Source organism: Tachyglossus aculeatus, chromosome 23 (assembly GCF_015852505.1).
Source record: "Tachyglossus aculeatus isolate mTacAcu1 chromosome 23, mTacAcu1.pri, whole genome shotgun sequence".
NCBI lineage: Eukaryota > Metazoa > Chordata > Mammalia > Monotremata > Tachyglossidae > Tachyglossus > Tachyglossus aculeatus.
This window is the reverse complement of record NC_052088.1, coordinates 40873095-40890989: the sequence shown is the minus strand read 5'-3', so window position 1 is coordinate 40890989 and position 17895 is coordinate 40873095. Positions and strand designations below refer to the sequence as shown.

At 45.2% G+C, this 17895-nt stretch overlaps 1 protein-coding gene across 1 annotated transcript in view; it reads left to right on the top strand.

The window, feature by feature from the left end:
* ZC2HC1C (zinc finger C2HC-type containing 1C) overlaps positions 1 to 17887 on the top strand; it is a 103653-nt gene extending 85766 nt beyond the window's left edge. Inside the window, exon 6 of the transcript XR_005455939.1 lies at positions 17446 to 17887. The gene's annotated coding sequence lies outside the window, so the exon portion shown is untranslated. The remainder of the gene's footprint in view (positions 1 to 17445) is intronic.
* The last annotated feature ends 8 nt before the right edge of the window (positions 17888 to 17895 follow it).

Sequence of the window (17895 nt, the reverse complement as noted above, 5' to 3'; positions counted from 1 at the left end):
ATTATCATAATAAAATAATTTTTCAATTTGAAAACACTTGACAAAAAAAATTTATTCACAAAATCGATAACAGATATTAAATGAAGCCTCAATGCATACCATTAAATGAAGCTAATATATGAGGGGAAAAAGTCTAAAATCATTTTGGCCTCAGTCATCATGTACTCAATTAAAAGTGGGCATGTGATAGTAGGGGCTGATATTCCTTAAAATGTCATTCTGTCAAGCAGTGCATTTTCCCACAGACTTAGACGTAAGCCCCTGTTTGATAAACTCCAATGTGGCACCTGGACATTACAAGAAAATACAAATTTTACTGTAAATTTCCCCTCCCACCTCATCCCCAGGCTTAGTATTTCTCCTGCCCCTCTTAAACTCCGTTGCCAAGGAAAGAAAGGGAGGAAGGAAGGAGCCAGTCTGGGTTGCAGTTAAGACTTCAGGCACAGAGAAGATACTTAGAGGGAGGGATACTCTTCAAGTGAATATGAGAGAACTCTAGAGCTAAATGATTTTCAGAGATTGCCCTCTTTGCAAAACAAGTTTCCTGATTAGCTTGACGATTTAATTTATCTGGATGTTATAACTGGACCCTCACCTTCGTGTCCAAAATCATAAGGGGAGGTCCCCCTCCCCATCCCCTCCGCCTTACCTTCTTCCCCTCCCCACAGCACCTGTATATATGTATATATGTTTGTACGTATTTATTATTCTATTTTATTTGTACATATTTATTCTATTTATTTCATTTTGTTAATATGTTTTGTTTTGTTCTCTGTCTCCCCCTTTTAGACTGTGAGCCCACTGTTGGGTAGGGACCGTCTCTATATGTTGCCAACTTGTACTTCCCAAGTGCTTTGTACAGTGCTCTGCACACAGTAAGCGCTCAATAAATACAATTGAATGAATGAATGAATGAATACCAATTAGTCAAACAATTAATCATATTTTTTGAGTGCTTACTGTGTGCAGAGCACTGTACTAAGCCCTTGGGAGAGTATGATACAGCAATGTAACAGTCACATTCCCTGCCCACAATGAGCTTACAGTCTAGAGGGAGAGACAGGCATTGATATGAATAAATAAATTACGGATGTGTGCATAAGTGCTGTGGGGCTGGGAGAGGAGGTGAATAAAGTGAGCAAGTCAGGGCGACACAGAAAGTGGGAGAAGAGGAAAAGGGGGCTTAGGGAAAGCCTCTTGGAGGAGATGTGTCTTCAATAAGAGTTTGAATAAGGCTTTGGATATGAGGAAAGTTGCATCCTGTCAGATCTGGGGAGGGAATTTCAAGCAGGGGAAACAGCCTGAGCAAGGCAGCAGAGGTGGAGGAGTGAACAGTGAAATGCAGTTGGGAGAAATGAAAGCATCAAGCTGGGAGGTAATGGAGAAGAGAATTGTTTACAAGTCAACTTAATCCATTTTTTGAACACTTACTATGTGCAGAGTACTGTACAGAGTGCTTGGGGAGAACATAATACAGCAGAGTTGGTTGACATGTTCCCTGCCTAAAACGAGCTTAATGTCTAAAATGGGGAGAAGATGGTGGAGAGAGCCTTAAAGCCAACGGGGAGGAGATTTTGTTTGCTGTGGAGAGGCATGGGGAACCAACGGAGAGTTTGGAGGAGAGGAGAGATGCAGGGTGAGCTGTGGTTCAGGAAAGTCATCCGTGCCCGTAGTGGGTAGTAGTGAGCCCACTGTTGGGTAGGGACTGTCTCTATATGTTGCCAACTTGTACTTCCCAAGCGCTTAGTACAGTGCTCTGCACACAGTAAGTGCTCAATAAATACGATTGATTGATTGATTGATTAGTAGAGTTTGGAGGTGGTGAGAGGGAGACTGGAGACAGAGAGGAAATAACCCAGTATTCTAGCCACTACATAACTAGAGCTTGACTTGTACTTCCCAAGTGCTTAGTACAGTGCTGTGCACACAATAAGCGCTCAATAAATATGATTGAATGAATGAATGAATGAATGAATGAATGAATGAACCAGGGTGGTAGCAGTTTGGCTCTAGGAGTTGTGAAGGAAGAACTTGGCAGTAGGTTGAATGTGAAGTTTAAAGGTACCAAAGAGTCAAGGATGATATTGAGGATGTGGGCTTAATGGGCAGGGAAGATAACAGGGTTATCAACTGAGATAAGAAAGGGGGAGGAGTAAGTTTATGGGGACAGGTGAATAAATTTGAGATACTGAGTTTGAGGTGCCAGTGGGACATCCAAGTGCCGATGCGCTGAAGCTGTCTTCCAATCCTGTTCTATTGTACTATTCCAAGTGCTTAGTGCTGTGCTAAGCATACAGTAAGGATTCAGTAGATAGGATTGCTTGAGTCCCTGAAGGCAAAAGGATGAGACAGGTAGATTTGGGAGTCCTCCCTCTAGACTGTAAACTCGCGTGGGTACAGAACGTGCTCCCAACTCGCAGTATTGCACACTCCCAAGCATTTAGTACAGTGCTCCACATTCAGTAGGTGCTCAATAAATACCATTGATCTATTGATCTACACAGAGGTGATAGTTGAAACCAGGTGATGGGATGAGCTCTCCAAGAGAGTGAAGTTAAGAGTGAGAATAGTAGGAAGCTTAATCAGTCAATCAAGCAATCAATTGTTTTGATTACTGTGTGCAGAGCACTGTACTGAGCACTTGTGAGAGCCCAGTACAACAGAGTTGGTAGACATGTTTCTTGCCCACAGTGAGCTTGTAGTCTAGAGGGGTAGCATAGAGCATTGAGGGAGCACCTCTCTAAGAGGTGAGACGCAGAAGGGGAGCTGTGTGACTTTGGGCAAGTCACTTAACTTCTCTGTGCCTCAGTTACCTCATTTGTAAAATGAGGATTTAGACTGTGAGCCCCACATGGGACAACCTGATCACCTTGTATCCCCTTCAGTGCTTAGAACAGTGCTTGGCACATAGTAAGCACTTAACAAATGCCATCATTATTATTATTAATGGTGGGAAGGCCGGCAAGAGAGTCCAGTAGAAGTGAGAGCCTGAGGTAACTTCGCTGTGGGCAGGGAACCTATCTACCAATGTTGTTATATCATAATCTCCCAAGTGCATGGTACAGTGCTCTGCACATAGTAAGTGTCCAATAAATATGATTGACAAGTGCAGCGGGCCTAATGATAATAATGATAATGATGGTATTTGTTAAGTGCTTACTAGGTGCCAAGCACTATTCTAAGTGCGGGGATAAATACAAGCTAATCAGGTTGGACACAATCCCTGTCCCACATGGGGCTTGCGTTCTTAATACCCATTTTACAGATGAGGGAATTGAGGCACAGAGAAGAGAAGTGACCTGCTGAAGCTCACACAGCAGACAAGTGGCGGAGCCAGTATTAGAACCCAGGTCCTTCTGACTCTCAGGCCGAGGCTCTATCCATTAGGTCATGCTGGCTCTAGAACATGGAGTTCCCGGGATGGGGTGAGGAGCACTGAGACCTGAAATGGTGATGATTTTTTAACACTCATTTTTTAATGGTATTTGTTAAGTGCTTACTATATGCCAGGCATTATAATAATAATAATTTGTTAAGCGCTTACTACGTGCCAAGCACTGTTGTAAGTGGTAGGGTAGATACAAGGTAATCAGGTTGTTCCACGTGGGGCTCACAGTCTTAATCCCCATTTTACAGATGAGGTAACTGAGGCACAGAGAAGTTAAGTGACTTGTCCAAAGTCACACAGCTGACAAGTGGTGAAGCCAGAATTAGAACCCACAACCTCTGACTCCCAAGCCCAGGCTCTTTCCACTAAGCCACGCTGCTTCACTAAGCGCTATTGTACTAAGCACTGGAGTAGATACAAGGTTGGACCCAGCCCATGTTCCTCACATTCTTAACCCCCATTTTACAGATGAGCTAACCGAGGCCCAGAGAAGTGAAATGACTTGTCCAAGGTCACACAGTAGACAAGTGGTGAAGCCAGGATTAGAAACCAGGACTTCCAGGCCCCCGGGCTCTCTCCACTACACCACGCTGCTTGGAATCAGGAACCCAACATGAGGTTTCACCCAACCTTCTTTTGCCTCCTATTCTTTTATTCGCTGTAGGCAAAAGCACTAGAAATACAGCCCTGAAGAGCCTGCCCTTCACAGATTTTCCCCTCGGGCTCTCCTGCCGGGAGTACCACCCTCAGCAGATTGACAATGAAGATGTGTTGCACAGAACTAACTAGCTGATGAGATACTTAGCCTAGTGCGACAGGAAACTTAACATTCATCCTTCGTCCCCCGAAGCTGTCAAGCGAGAATGAGCGATGTGGGGAATACTGTAGCGGGGATTGCTGGCATCCTGGGTCTGAGGGGAATATGCAGGAGCAGCAATTGGGGTGGTTCGATTAATGGGGAAGTTTGAGTCTAATCTACCAACCCCCTGCCCCTCTCCCTGGAGTGTTTGTTTGCTTGTTTGTTTTTTTACAGTGGTATGTACAATTCATAGGATGTTTTGTCACTCATTGACTAGGTAGAGGTTATCTGTCTACAAGACTTTCTCCAAACAATGAAATTCTCCAATGCCCTGCTATGGGACAAGGAAGATTCAGATGCTGGTGGTATCAAATATTTCTTTCTGCATCAGATATTTAGGAGACATCTACAAGACTGTGTTGAAAATACAGTTGAGACTTTTTCCTCTTGGCTGGGTCATCACAACACTATGTTAGGAAATATTTGGACAGTGTTAACAGCCATTGGAAAACGTTTAGTATATATTTACTGTTCTTTTTAGTTTGCTAATGATGTGCATCTAGCTGTAATTCTATTTGTTCTGGCGATTTTGACACCTGTCTACATGTTTTGTTTTGTTGCCTGTCTCCCCCTTCTAGAGCCCGTTGTTGGGTAGGAACCATCTCTATATGTTGCCGACTTGTACTTCCCAAGCGCTTTACTAAGCGCTCTGCACACAGTAAGCACTCAATAAATATGACTGAATGAATCTAGCCTGATCTGGGGTTTTCAGATCCCTTGAGCTTCAGTTTCCCCATCTGTGAAATGGGCTTGGCGATAATCCTTTCCTTCCTCCTGCTGAGACTGAATTAATTCAAAGGGCAGCCCAATCAATGATAATACTAACAATAATTATAATAACTGTGGTATTTGTTAGCACTTAACATGTGCCAGGCACTATTCTAAGAGCTGGGGTGGAAACAAGCAAATTGGGTTTGACCCTCTCCCTATCCCACGTGAGGCTCACAGTCTCAATCCCCATTTTACAGATGAGATAACTGAGGCACAGAGAAATGAAGTGACTCACCCAAGGTCATGCAGCAGACAAATGGCAGCAAACCTTCCGACTCACAGGCCGTGCTCTATCCCTATGCCATACTGCTTATCTATCGATGGTTATCGATTGATCTGTGGTATGTACTGAGCGCTTGCTTTGTGGAGAGCCCCATACAAAACGCTCGGGAGGGTACAATTCATCAGAGTTGGTAGATATGGCCCATGCCCACAAGGAGTTTAGAGGAGTTGGGCATTAAAAACAGATTATTGGATTGGTTTCATCACACCCCACAGACAAACGTTTTAAGTAAATGCCTGCTAATGACAAAGTAAGAAATAATCTTTAGGAGGCGTGGAAATGTAGCCGTCTAGTTTCAGCTTGCTACCACGTCAGCAGAACCCTTTAATTTTTGCCTCATGATGGGTTCTGCTTAGTTACTCAGTTTTATTAAGAAAATCAGATCTCGCACTCGCAGTATTGGGGAACATCCAGCTCCCCAATTTTACTTGCTTTTGGCCCGCTACACATCCGCCATTCCTGGGATAATTGGAAAGATATGCTTCAGCTGCCGGTTTCCAGTTGTTGCAATAATGTGCTAACATGCTGGTCCCCTGAAACAGGCTGCTTATTAACTGTGATGCCCCAAATGCCATCTGGAGTGTTGTCCAGTCATCTGTAATTATTCTGTCTTTTCCTTCCGTTTGATTGTCTGCTTTGTTACAGTGTACTGTTGGTTGTTGATTTTTCGAGAGGGGAGCCGAGGAGAGAGGTTAGGTGCAGGTACCTAGCTCTTTTCTCATTCTAGCGAGACCTTATTTCTTATGGCAGTTCTGTCATCTGCGTGAAGTGACAAGATTATAAAGTACCAAAATGTTAGCTAAGGAAAAGTTTTATGTATCCCGATGAGGAAGTGAAATTAATTTGGTGACATTGGTGCTGGAAGGACAGAAAAAGCTTCAATTATAAATATAAAACCTTCAGGAACTTAAAAAAAGTATTTGATCTACTGTAGAAAGGGCATTTCCTTGTTCTGATCAGTTCCTCGGGCATGATCAATCAATCAATCAATCCGTCGTATTTATTGAGCGCTCACTTTCACAGGCCTGGGAGTCAGAAGGACCTGGGTTCAAATCCTGACTCTGCCACGTCTGCTGTGTGACCTTGGGCAAGTCATTTCACTTCTCTGGGCCACAGTTACCTCATCTGTAAAACAGAGATTGAGTGTGAGCCCCATGTGTCCAAATTGATTACTTTATATCTACCCCAGTGTTTAGAACAGTGCTTGGCACGTAGTAAGCACTTAGCAAGTACCATAATCATCAATTTTTATTACTTTGTGCAGAGCACTGTACCAAGTATTTGGAAGAATATTCATTCTTGCAATCATATTGAGGGCTTACTGAGTGCAAAGCACTATACTAAGCACTGAACTGAGTGCAGAGCAGTGTATTCAGAGAGTACTATATTACAGAGTTGGGGGAAACGTTTTCTGTCCACAATGAGACATAGATGGAGCAGGCTTTTGGGTCTTGACCTACCTCCCCAGTATCTGCTGTCCAGGCAGAACAAGGCTGATTAGCTGGCACTCTCTGGGGAATCTCAAGCCTCTGGAAGCCTGGGAATCAGGTGGCCAAGGCAAAGATGCCAGCTGTTTCTTTGTGGCTACTGCTCCTAATTCTAGAAGGTTCTGGTCCAGTGACTTGGCATAACCTAGCAGAAGAGCAACCCCGGTTAGAGGCATCCTTATTAGAGGTGTAGAAAGAGACCAGCTTCATTCAGTCAATCGTATTTATTGAGCACTTACTTTGTGCAGAGCACTGTACTATGCGCTTGATCAAATCCTGGGCTGCCAGGATTTCTTCCTTCTGCTTGCCTCTACTTCCTACCTCATCCCTCGCTTTTTTGGAACAGATGGGCTCAGTGTCTCCTTTTGACAGTCATCAACCTGCCAAGCCTTCTCCTAGGAAGCAATGTGGCCTAGTGGAAAAGTTAGACAGTCAGCTGTATTCACTGAGCACTTATTGTATGTAGAGCACTGCACTAAGCACTTGGGAGAGTACAGTGTAGCAAGATTACAGACACATTTCTGACCCACCATGAGCATGGGTTCCATTAGGTAAAGCATGCTCTTTCCATTAGGTAAGTGCTTAGTACAGTGCTCTGCACACAGTAAGTGCTCCATAAATATGATTGAATGAATACTGCTTCTCTGTTAAGTACTGACTTAATTGTCAATCACTGTTCTAGACAATAAGTTAGATACAAGTTGAATCGGTCAGACATGGTCGCTGTTCCCACAAGGAGTTCACAGTCTTAAGTTAGAGAGAGATCTACAAATGAGGAAATTGAGGCACAGAGCAGTTAAGTGATTTGCCCAAGTCTCACAGTAGGTAACAAGCAGCATGGCCTAATGGGAAGAGCATGGGCCTGGAGTCAGAGGACGTGGGGCCTAATCCCGGCTCTGCCATTTCTCTGTTGTGTGACCTTGGGCACGTCACTTGACTTCTAGACAGTGAGCCAGTTGCTGGGTAGGGCTCGTTTCTATTTGTTGCTGAATCGTACTTTCCAAGTACTTAGTACAGTGCTCTGCACACAATAAATACAATTGAATGAATGAATGAATGAATGAATGAATGAATGAATGAATGAACAAACCATGTGTAAAATGAGGATCAAGACTGTGAGCCCCATTCGGGACAGGGACTATGTCCAACCTGGTTACCATGTATCTACCTCAGCGCTGAGCGCTGTGCTTGGCACATAGTAGGCACTTAACAAATATTATTGTCATGATTTCTATTAATCAATCAATCATATTTATTGAGTGCTTACTGTGTGCAGAGCACTGTACTAAGCGCTTGGGAAGTACAAGTTGGCAACATATAGAGACGGTCCCTACCCAACAGTGGGCTCACAGTCTAGAAGGGGGAGATAGAGAACAAAACCAAACATATTAACAAAATAAAATAAATAGAATAGATATGTACAAGTGAAATAGAGTAATAAATATGTACAAACATATATACATATATACAGTTGCTGTGGGGAAGGGAAGGAGGTAAGACGGGGGGATGGAGGGGGGATGAGGGGGAGAGGAAGGAGGGGGCTCAGTCTGGGAAGGCCTCCTGGAGGAGGTGAGCGCTCAGTAGGGCCTTGAAGGGAGAAAGAGAGCTATCTTGGCAGATGTCGGGAGGGAGGGCATTCCAGGCCAGGGGGATGACGTGGGCCGGGGGTCGATGGCAGGACAGGCGAGAACGAGGCACGGTGAGGAGATTAGCGGCAGAGGAGCGGAGGGTGCGGGCTGGGCTGGAGAAGGAGAGAAGGGAGGTGAGGTAGGAGGGGGCGAGGGGATGGACAGCCTTGAAGCCCAGGGTGAGGAGTTTCTGCCTGATGCGCAGATTGATTGGTAGCCACTGGAGATTTTTGAGGAGGGGAGTAACATGCCCAGAGCGTTTCTGCACAGAGACGATCCGAGCAGCGGAGTTAAGTATGCATTGAAGCGGGTTGAGACAAGAGGATGGGAGATTGGAGTGGAGGCTGATACAGTAGTCCAGACGGGATAGGATGAGAGCTTGAATGAGCAGGGTAGCGGTTTGGATGGAGAGGAAAGGGCGGATCTTGGCAATGTTGCGGAGCGAGCAGGTTTTGGTGACGGCTTGGATGTGAGGGGTGAATGAGAGAGCGGAGTCGAGGATGACACCAAGGTTGCGGGCCTGTGAGACGGGAAGGATGGTAGTGCCGTCAACAATAATGGGAAAGTCAGGGAGAGGGCAGGGTTTGGGAGGGAAGACAAGGAGTTCAGTCTTGGACATGTTGAGTTTTAGGTGGCGGGCAGACATCCAGATGGAGATGTCCTGAAGGCAGGAGGAGATGCGAGCCTGGAGGGAGGGAGAGAGAGTAGGGGCAGAGATGTAGATTTGGGTGTCATCAGCGTAGAGATGATAGTTGAAGCCGTGGGAGCGAATGAGGTCACCAAGGGAGTGAGTGTAGATCGAGAACAGAAGGGGACCAAGAACTGAACCTTGAGGAACCCCCACAGTAAGGGGATGGGAGGGGGAGGAGGAGCCTGCAAAAGAGACTAAGAATGAAGGACTGGAGAGATAAGAGGAGAACCAGGAACCTATTACTATTAATGATAATGATAACTGGCAGTGCATGATTAGAACCCAGGGTTTTTTTTGACTCCTGGTACAGTTTTTAACCCTCTTTCCAACAGGGATTTCTGCTTCTTTGTATCCCCAGAAATTATCCTCCAAAGCACTTTAAATGGCTAGGTCCCACTGTTTCCAAACTATATATTACAAGGAAAAATACTTGGGCATTAGACACATTCCTTAATAATAGGGCTGCTGGGCTTTGCTGTGTAACATTTATCAATAGATTGGTGATTATGGCATCTATATTGACTGTGATATTATGAACTTCTTTATTATTCATTCAATCATATTTATTGAGCACTTACTGTGTGCAGAGCACTGTACCAAGCGCTTGATTAGGATCCCTAGGGGATCGATTGTACTAGTCACTAGGGAAATATAATTTTCGCTGTTGTTTCCTGTCTTCTAATAATGAGTTTCTAAATCATCCCAACGTTCATTATCTGATGTTCTGCTGTCTCTCTAAATTGGTAGTAATTTTGGTAACTGGCTTTTATTTTGAGGATTATTTGGAATTGCAACCGTTGATCCCTTTTTTTTTTTTTAAATCAAGTAGCATGGCATGATACCTTGGCCTTCCTGTTGAGAATCAGGGCACCAGACCAAGGGCATAATAAATGAGCAAAAGATTGATTGAAGGCATGCATTTTTCATTTGTGCCTAATATCCACCTAGCATATGAGAACCAGCTTTACAGAAATCATCACCTCCACCTGCGGACAGTAGCCCCATCTAGGGATAGAAATTCATATTTCTTCCTTTTGGATGCTTATTTGTGCTACTTCAATAATAATAATAATAATAATAATAGTAATAATAATAATAACGGCATTTGTTAAGTGCTTACTATGTGCAAAGCACTGTTCTAAGCACTGGGGGGATACAAGGTGATCAAGTTGTCCCACGTGGGGCTCACAGTCTTAATCCCCACTTTACAGATGAGGTAACAGGCTCAGAGAAGTCAAGTGACTTGCCCAAGGTCACACAGCAGACATGTGGCGGAACCGGGGTTCAAACCCATGACCTCTGACTCCAAAGCCCTTGCTCTTTCCACTGAGCCATACTACTTCAAGATCCAAGGAAGGAAAAATGTGTAAAGGCTTTTTGCTCTCAGGAAAACCCGTAGTCAGAAAATATAATCAAGCTGCTGTTCTTTTTTTTTTCTTTTATAGTATTTGTTAAGCGCTTACTATGTGCCAAGCACTGTTCTAAGTGCTTGGGTAGATACAAGGTAATCAGGTTGTCTCACGTAGCGCTCACAGTCTTCTTCCCCATTTTACAGATGAGGTACCGGAGGCATAGAGAAGTTAAGTGACTTGTCCAAAGTCCAAATGGCGGAGCTGGGATTAGAACCCATGACCTCTGACTCCAAAGCCCATGCTCTTTCTACTAAGCCACTCTGCTTCTCGAACCATTTGTTAAAAATGTGAATTCCCACTGCTCCGTTGGGTCCCTCGGATAGCTCTGTCCTGGAGGGATTCATGTCAGAAAGCCGGGCCCGAGGGGAGGATGAGGGCTCAAGTCGAGCTGTGGACCTCAGGGACTGTTTGAGAAGAGAAAGGGAGGCGACTGTCTCTAAAGGAAAGAAATCCTTTACCTCAACTCCTGGCCGGCGAGGAGGTTGGAATCCCATACTAGCCAGATCCACCTTTGAAAAGTGCATTTCTAGCCCCTAGATTGATATAAAGAGAAGAAAAACGATTTACCTGTATCTTGTAGCAGGCTGAGTGAATACTGACTTTCAAAAAGGAATTCCTGCTGTTCCCTAGGAAAGCCCTGTTGTCACTTTGTGTTCAAACCAAGGTTTGGCCTCCCTTTCAGAAATTTCAAGTGCCCACTTCACCCCAAGGCTCCGGGAGTTGAGGAGAAAGCACCAGAGGAGGAAGGAGGAGACTGTCACATCCCGCCCACCCCTGTACCAACGAAAGCGGGAGCCTTAACCATGCTGGCCAGGTTAAGCAATCTTCTGCTTTCATTTATCAACACAAAGCCCTGAGAAGAGAATATCTGAGGTGGAAGAGGAGAAATTTGCTTCATGCAAACAGTCTCCTCCTTTTATTTCTCTACCTCAGGTCTTCAAGGCCTCAAAAGAAAGTATTTAAGGCCTCAAAGGTGAAATTTGTGTCATGAAAACTACTTCCTGCTTTCATTTCTCTCCCTATGACCTGAAAAGAGAATATTTGAGGTGGAAGAGGAGAAATTTGCTTCATGAAAACAATCTCCTACTTTTATTTCTCTACCTAATGTCTTGGAGAAGCAGCGTGGCTCAGTGGAAAGAGCACGGGCTTTGGAGTCAGAGGTCGTGGGTTCAAATCCCAGCTCTGCCACTTGTTAGCTGTGTGACTTTGGGCAAGTCACTTAACTTCTCTGGGCCTCAGTTCCCTCATCTGTAAAATGGGGATGAAGACTGTGAGTCCCACGTGGGACAACCTGATTACCTTGTATCTACCCCAGCGCTTAGAGCAGTGCCTTGCACATAGTAAACACTTAACAAATACCAACATTATTATTATTATTATTTGAGGCCTGAAAAGAAGATATTTGAAGTTGAAAAGGAGACATTTGCTTCAAGTAAGCCACCTCCCCTTTTGGTTTCTCTCCCTAAGGTCTTCTTGACCCAAAAAGAGACTATCTGTGTCCAAAAGGTACAAGTTTTCTTCCTGAAAACCATCTCTTGCTTTTGTTTCTCTATCTAAGGGCCAGAAAGAGTAGTGCCATAGTATCAATAACAGTTTTTGTAATGGTATTATGTTCTTATTGGGTGCAGTACACTATACTAATTGCGGGGAGAGAAGGCACAGGTGAGAATTAGACTTGGGGGGCTCACAATCTAAGAGCACAAGTGGGGAGCAAGAAATGTTGAAACATTAAGGCACAACACCTTCTGAGGTTAAAATCAAGTTGGAGAGATGGACACTATAATACCTTATAAGCAGAGGGAAGAAGTGGAGTTTAAAGATGAGCTACAGGGAAAGAGGGTTAGGGGTGTGTGTGTGTGTGTGTGTGTGTGTGTGTTTATTCCCACTCTCCACAACTGTCCCATGTGCCTGCAGCAGAAGCAAGGTGTGTATGATAATGATGGTATTTATTAAGCACTTTCTTTGCACCTAAAAACTGCACCGAGGCTGGACAAGATAGAAGATTTCTTTTTGCTTCACACTTGCACTTGGATTTGCACCCTTTATTCACCCCTTCCTCAGTCCCACAGCACTTATGCACGTATCTGGAATTTATTGATTTATATTAATGTCTGTCTCCCCCTCTACATTGTAAACTCTTTGTGGCCAGGGAACGCGTCTAGCAACTCTGTTCTGTTGTCCTCTCCCAAACGCTTAGTACAGTTCTCTGCCCATAGTAAGCACTCGATAAATACTATTCATTGATCGATTTGAGTGTATCTACCAGCTCTGTCCAATAGTCCTCTCCCAAATACTTAGTACACTACCCTGCATATAGTAAGGGCTCAGTAAATACAATTGACTGATAGACTGATTAGTGACAAGCAAGGCATGTACATGGACTTGAGCTGGGACTGACATCTCAAAGGTCAATTACCAGTTTCACAATTCCTGGATTGGTTCCAGTTTAGTGCCAAGAACCCTTAGCAATTTTTCAGCTTGGCTCCTTGACCAAATTCTCCCAGCTGAAACAAACTACTTTCTGTGGAATTAGTTAAGCCACCTCAAAGAGATAGCAGCCTAACCACAAATTGCAAACGTATGTGCACCTGATGAGGCACGAGATAAATGGGGTGGCCTCTACTATATGAAGTTTTTAGATCAGAAGACAATCACCTCACTCAAAGTTTCTTTCCCACTTGGGACCCCAAAACTGTTCCCCACAATTGAGGTGTTTGTTGGCAGCATGAGAAAGCATCATGGCACTTTATCCAGGCTCCAGGCTTTCGATCTAAGAGCCAATCAATCAATCAATGGTATTTATTTAGTGCCTGCTGTATGCAGAGCACTGTACTAACCACTTGGGAGAGTTCAATACAGCAGAATTGGTGGACACATTCCCTTCCCAAGCCGAGTCTGCAGTCTAGAGGGGGAGACCAACATTGATATAAATAAAGAAATTATAGATATAATAATAATAATAATAATGATGGCATTTGTTAAGCACTTACTATGTGCAAAGCACTGTTTTAAGTGCTGGGGGGGGGGGGGATACAAGGTGATCAGGTTGTCCCACGTGGGGCTCACAGTCTTAATCCCCATTTTACAGATGAGGTAACTGAGGCGCAGAGAAGTTAAATGACTTGCCCTAAATCACCCAGCCCAGCTTTGCCACATGTCTGCTGTGTTACCGTGGGCAAGTCACTTAACTTCTCTGAGCCTCAGGTACCTCATCTGTAAAATTCATTCATTCATTCAATCGTATTTATTGAGAGCTTACTGTGTGCAGAGCACTGTACTAAGAGCTTGGGAAGTACAAGTTGGCAACGTATAGAGATGGTCCCTACCCGACAATGGGAGTTTTAATCCCCATTTTACAGATGAGGTAACTGAGGCCCAGAGAAGTGAAGTGACTTGCCCAAAGTCACACAGCTGACAGCTGGCAGAGCTGGGATTTGAACTCATGCCCTCTGACTCCAAAGCCCGGGCTCTTTCCTCTGAGCCATGCTGTAAAATGGGAATTACGACTGTGAGCCCCACGTGGGACAACGTGATCACCTTGTATTCCCCCAGTGCTTAGAACAATGCTTTGCACAGAGTAAGCACTTAACAAATGCCATCATTATTATTATTAAGTGGTGGAGCCGGAATTAGAACCCATGACCTCTGACTCCCATGCCCGTGCTCTTTCCATCGAGACATCGTGCTTGAAAAAAGTGCTGTGGGGCTGAGGGAGGGGGGTGAATAAAGGGAGCAAGTCAGAGCAACGCAGAAGGAAGTGGAAGAAAAGGGTATGGGGGCTCACTCAGGGAAGGCCTCTTGGTGGAGATGTGCCTTAAATGAGCCATAAAATTCCCCCATTTCCCCAGGTTTGACGAGCGTTTAATCAGGGAAGGCCTCTCGGGGGAGACATGCCTTTAAAAGAACCATAAAATTCCCCCATTTTCCCTAAATTCTACCTCCCTGAAATGAGGAGTGCCGATGAAGGGTGAATTTGAGTAAAATAATGGCACACTGGAGAATGAGTGGAAAGGAAAGGATCAACATTGTGAAGTTCAAAAAAGTCAGTCATGCACGGGTCTGGGAGTAAGAAGGTTAAGGGTTCTAATCTTGGCTCTGCCGCTTGTCGGCTGTGTGACCTTGTCAAAGTCACTCTCCTTCTCTGTGCCGCGGTTCTCCTGTTCTCCCTCCTTTTTAGACAGTGAGCCCCATAAGAGACAGGGACTGTATCCGAACTAATTCACCTGTTTCTACCCCAGGGCTTAGAACGGTGTTGAACACATAGTAAGCGCTCAAATAGAATAAATAAATAGCCTAAAAAAGTGTTCCGTGAGACATGAGACACCCTGGGCAACAGGGCTTAGAGCAGTGCTTGCTTCCAAGTAAGCGCTTAACAAATACCATTATTATTATCCAAGATCTGCAAGGGCCATCAGCGGCCACCCTAGTGGCCAGCCTTAAAGCTGACCCGCCCTTCCTTCCTGTCTTTTTCACCTTCCCTGCCTTTTCCTTCCACTCTCCCCAGGCTCTTGGATTAAGAGCCCCCCCAAACCTGGCCTCCTCTAATTATTTCTTACACCAATAGTCCTTCCCAAGAGGCTGAAAGGAACAGAAGCAGGGAGGAGAGAAGTAGCACGGCCTAGCGGAAAGGGCCCAGGCCTGGGAGTCAGAGGATCTGGGTCCCAACCCCGGCTCTGCCACCCCTCGGCTGTGCGACCCTGGGCTGTTTGCTTCACTTCTCTGGGCCTCAGTCATCTCATCTACAAAGTGGAGGGACAAGAGTGTGAGCCCTACGTGGGATAGAGACCGTGTCCAACCTGTCTTGTATCCACAGTGGTGCCCAGCACAGTGCCTGGCACACAGAAAGTGCTTAACATATGCCATTAAAAAGGAAGCAAAAAGGAGGGACAGAGTGGAGGGGATTGTGGGGCCTGGGTGCTGGGGAGTCCTCAGGGAAGAGCTTTAGAGCTTGAGTCATTGATTGATTCCTTTTTTAAATTTTTTTAATGACATTTATTAAGCTGTTACTATGTGCAAAGCACTGTTCTAAGCGCTGGGGGGGGGTTTACAAGGTGTTCAGGTTGTCCCACGTGGGGCTCTTCATCCCCATTTTACCGATGAGGTAACTGAGGCACAGAGAAATGAAGTGACTTGTCCAAAGTCACACAGCTGACAAGTGATGGAGCTGGGATTTGAACCCATGACCTCTGACTCCAAAGCCCGGGCTCTTTCCACTGAGCCACGCTGCTTCATTGATTCATTTGCTCGTTTATTCTTGTTTATTGAATAACCTCCGTGGTGCAAAGCACTGTACTAGGCACTGGAAAAGCCCTGGATGAGAATTAGACCCTCCTCTCGAGGAGTATCTGAATGGGTTGCAGGTGTCTATAATTAAGGATTTTTTCCAGATCCTTTTAACGATGAGCAGCTGCAAGTGCCCTTCTCCTTAATAGCCTTCTGCCTCGTTTTTTCCCTTGCTCTTACAGCCCCACTTCCTGGAAACCCAGTCTCTCCATTAGTCACTCCAATCAATGGGGCAAGGGTACTGTTCCTTTAAAGTCCTAGAGGTAAGGCTTGTGGGTTGTACTTGCTGTAGGCTGAGGAGAGAAGACAGAGTGTGTTCCTCTGGCCTTTTGGTGAGGAGGGTCTGTAATGGCCCTATGATTAGCTTAGCTTTTGTTCAGTTGTGGTAGTTGATGGCTTGGTAGTTCAGTTGTAGTAGTTCATGTATTGGATTAAGAGCCCCCCAAAGTTGGCTTTCTGTACCTATTTCATACACCAGTGGTCCTGGTGGTGCTGAGGCGAGTAGGACAAATGGTTTGTTTTTGATGGATCAGAAGTGACTTGGCCTGATGTTTTTGGGGTGTAACTTAATGCTGGGCCAACTGATTTTAGGGAGTGGCTTGTGAGGGAAATTGGATGCTTAGGTTTGGGATATTAGTGATTTTATTCACTATGGTGATTGACGGGGTTGAGGAATGGGCAGGGCTCAGGGTTTGAATTAAAGGGGTGAGGAAGGGAGACCCAAATCGGGCATAACTGACCTAATGGTGGTGGCACTCTGGTGGAGGGGGCTGCAGTTAGGAGTTAGATTGTACTCACTGAAGTGCTTAAGACAGTGCTCTGCCTACAGTAAGTGTCCCATAAATATGATTGACTTTGTGTGTATTATTGATTAAAAAATAATGGTACTTGTTAAATGCCTACTATATGCCAAGCACTGTACTAAACACTGGAGTAGATACAGGCTAGGTAGTGATAGCAATGGAGCAGTGGATAGCAATAAGGGGGTGAAGAAGGGAGACCCAAATCAGGGATAACTGACATAGTGGTGGTGGCTGCACCCTGGTGAAGGGGGCTGCAGTTAGGAGTTCGTACTCACCCCAGTGCTTAAGACAGTACTCTGCTTTCATTAAGTGCTCCATAAATATGATTGACTTTGTATTATTGATAAAAAATAATGGTAGTTGTTAAATAATTACTATATGCCAAGCACTGTACTAAGCACTGGAGTAGATACAAGCTAGGTAGTGATAGCAATGGAGTTGATAATCTAGGGTTGGGATAAGTGATATCACCTGTACTGAATTATCCAAGGAAGGGGGGTGGGGGGGGGAAGAAAGCTGGAGTTGTGTGTGTAGCAGGGCAGGCAGGAGACTAGGGCTGGATAGTCAATGTCAGTTGGATTAATGACGGGTATGTAGTGGAGAGGGCTGAGGGTGGTAGGAGAATGTGTTGGATAGCATTTACTTGTTCATTCTGTTGATGAGATGATGGTATTTGGTAGGCACTTAATATGTGTTCCAAGTGCTGGGGTAGGTAGAAGAAAATCAGATTGGACACTGATGTGTGTGGTTAACAGTGTTGGTAGCCAAGCCTCTGGTTTGTTTCTCTAGAGCGGAGGAAGTTGAGGGGTTGTGATGCATTGAAGTTTGTTTGTTTTTTAGGGAGATGATTGTTGCTCTGGATCTAGAGGTAAGGGTTCTGATGGGGCCGAAACCATGGGGTGCATGGGGGTGCATGCTCACTGTCTCTGAGTGTCTTTGTGTGTCTCTGTCTTTGTCTGTCATTGAGCTCTCTTCCTGTGCTCTTGCCAGGCCCCAGTTAGCTAGTATTGCCTACTCAACCATGAAGTCTTTCAAGCGAGTGACCTTCCACAACCTCAACATACGACTCTGTGCCTGGAATGTGCTGGATTCCAGACACAGTTTCTGCAGGGATTGTGCAACCCCCCGCTCCATTATCCAAAATGGGGTGCATCTCCAGCCCCCATCCACGGAAAACTTGCTCTCTGCTCTCCACTCTCCTCATTGTATTCAGCGCCGTGGGTCGGTCCTGAAGCGTCAGAATGTGAGTCCCCCAGGGGACGGGAACCGAGACCCGCCGATGGGGAAGGG